Source organism: Ochotona princeps, chromosome 23 (assembly GCF_030435755.1).
Source record: "Ochotona princeps isolate mOchPri1 chromosome 23, mOchPri1.hap1, whole genome shotgun sequence".
Classification (NCBI taxonomy): domain Eukaryota; kingdom Metazoa; phylum Chordata; class Mammalia; order Lagomorpha; family Ochotonidae; genus Ochotona; species Ochotona princeps.
In genome coordinates this window covers 26,551,125-26,554,066 of record NC_080854.1, presented here as the reverse complement: position 1 = coordinate 26,554,066, position 2,942 = coordinate 26,551,125, and the positions used below count along the sequence as shown (strand labels likewise).

Genomic DNA, 2,942 nt, shown 5'->3' with positions numbered 1-2,942 from the left:
GCATAACCACAGCTCAAGTTCAGTTGAGATTTCCCCATTGCAAGCGTATACCAAACATAGAGTCCAGCATCTTATTGTCCCGTCAAGTTCAACGGCTTCTTATGGAGAAACCATCACGTCAATGTAACTCCTTTTGTCACATCAGCATACTGTTCTGCAATGTTGTGGGAACATAACAACTTCCTCATGCCAAAATGCAACACAGGTAGAACACGATGAAGAACTTGATTGTTTACTGTGGCTAATGCAGAGAATTATTGTAACCTCAGTGGCTTTACATAAAATTTATTTATTTCAGAGTTTTAGAAAACAGTTATTCAAAAAAATGATGACTTCCTCTCCGGCTCGGCGTCGGGCCCGTGGGTTTCCTCGCGGGCTCAAAATGCGTATCGAGAAGTGTTACTTCTGTTCGGGGCCCATCTACCCGGGCCACGGCATGATGTTCGTCCGCAACGACTGTAAGGTGTTTAGATTCTGTAAATCCAAATGTCATAAAAACTTTAAAAAGAAGCGTAATCCTCGCAAGGTCAGGTGGACCAAAGCATTCCGGAAAGCAGCCGGCAAGGAACTGACAGTGGATAATTCATTTGCATTTGAAAAACGAAGAAATGAACCTATCAAGTACCAGAGAGAGTTGTGGAATAAAACTATTGATGCAATGAAGAGAGTTGAAGAGATAAAGCAGAAACGCCAAGCTTAATTTATAATGAACAGATTGAAGAAAAATAAAGAACTACAGAAAGTTCAGGACATCAAAGAAGTCAAGCAGAATATCCACCTCATCCGGGCTCCTGTTGCAGGCAAACAGCTGGAAGAAAAAATGGTACAGCAGTTACAAGAAGATGTGGACATGGAGGATACTTCTTAAAAATGTGTGCTTTTGAAAATCTCCTTTGGGGACTTAGGACTTGCTAAATTATTGCCAGGTATTTTACAGAAGGTCACGCACATGAGAGGTGATTAAAAATACATTTCTCCAACATCGCTGTCTTCAGAGCATCAGATTGTGGATGTTCGAGTGTGTCTCCATGTTAAATCTTCCCTGGTAGAAGTGTTTATATAAATCAGGAAGTTCTGTTTTTAAATATTGAAGTAACTTGTGGCAACATTTATATAATAACTGTCCACAGAAATTCAACGGAAAGGATATATAAAATAAAGATTTTTTTGCAGTAAAGAAAAAACAAAACAAAACAAAACAAAAAAATGATATAGTTGAGGTCTTGCTCTTTCCACAAACTGGACCAAAAAAAGGCTCTCTAGCTACAGAAATAGGTTGTATTGGCTGTTAATATTTTGTGATTGCTTTAGGTCCAAAGTACTACATTCTGTAGAAGAAACTAATACTGTGAGTTTTGCGGTTAATCTTACGTTAAAGTGTGGGGAAATGAGTAAAAATGCAAACATCACTGAAGAGGCTCGCCACTAAGATAAGATACTTATATTCCTGAAGGATGGTGATGGTTTCAGAAATTCTATAACAAAATGCCCTGAACACTGAAATATTTTCACTTGAATTCCTAATATAGACTTCATAAACATCACACATTGTAAGGTTTACTTTAACCAGGGATACAGTGTGTTATCCATTATGCCTTCAGAAAATCAGTTATTGAGAAGAAGTTTTGAATGATTAGAGGTCTACTTGTTGAAAAAAACGACATGTTGAAACTTGAAGATTAACATTTCCTAGATGATGGCGACCATCGACTGTGTAACTAAATATTCAGAGGAGAAGGCAGGCATTTTAAGGAAAAAAATTCATAGACATAAATTTTGATATTCAGCATCTATTCATATACATTCATTTGTATGTATAATGTTAAGGATTTATTTCTTTATTTTGAGATCATGTTTACAGAGAGAAGAGGAGGAAGGGAGAGAGGGAAGGATGGAGGGGGAGAAGAGAGAGAGAGAGAGAGAGAGAGAGAGAGAGAGAGAGAGAACTACCTTGTTCTGTATCACTCCGCAAGTGGCCTCAACGGTCAGTGCTGGGCCAGGCTAAAGCGATTAGTCAAAACCTTCATTTGCATTGCTCATGTGGCCACAGAGCCAAAGTCCTCGTGCCATCCTCCACTGCACTTCCAGGTCGTGATCAGGAAGCTGGAACCACATTGGAGCAAGCAGGACATAAACTAGTGCCTGTAAGGAGTGCTGGAGTCACAGATGACACCTTTATCCATCACACCTCAAAAAATAGATCAATATTTGAATATTTTTAGCCATTAATATTTCCCATACAAATTCAAGCAGGAGAATTGTAAAATAAATTATGCTATTAAAACCTTTTGAAAGTGAAGTTAAATAAGTGATGCATAGAATGCTTTATCGGAATAAATTTAATCTACCTACTTAACTTTGTATATTAGATACATAAATATGAGAAAAAACTCTTCTTTGGTAAGAGAAAATAAATCAAGATCCCTTTGACTTAAAGCTCTTCAATCTTGGTGTTTTTAGTATCCAAGTTTCAGTCAAACTATTCAGCATATATATTTTTCACTACATTCTGTTCTAAGTTGTTCTAAGTTGTTCTTTGCAAAATTAATTTCCTATCTCACTGTTTCTTTTTGAACATAATTGAGTTATTTGGTAACATCCACCATTTGATTAATAACTTTATGCTATCCTGGCATGCCAAGTTAAATTGTTTGAGGAAATGTAATGCAAGACTTTTCCAAAGAAAGAATTATAGTTGTTTTAAAAACAGCCATGAATCAAAGATAAAATATTTGGTAGTATATAAAATCACATACAATGTACTTTGAAGTAGATTTATGACATAATGTAATTGACTTTAATGCCGTCCAAAATCAACATAAATACATCTCTCCATAAGGGAAATCCAAATAGCTACATGTTAGAAAATTGTGTCATTTAGTCAAAGACTTGGTGCAATCACTTTATAAAATACCTTAATTGACTTGGACATAACTATAATG

The 2,942-nt window shown here is 36.2% G+C and overlaps 1 pseudogene; it reads left to right on the top strand.

The window, feature by feature from the left end:
• Nucleotides 1-337: 337 nt before the first annotated feature.
• Nucleotides 338-1,164, top strand: LOC101536741 (probable ribosome biogenesis protein RLP24; annotated as a pseudogene).
• The last annotated feature ends 1,778 nt before the right edge of the window (nucleotides 1,165-2,942 follow it).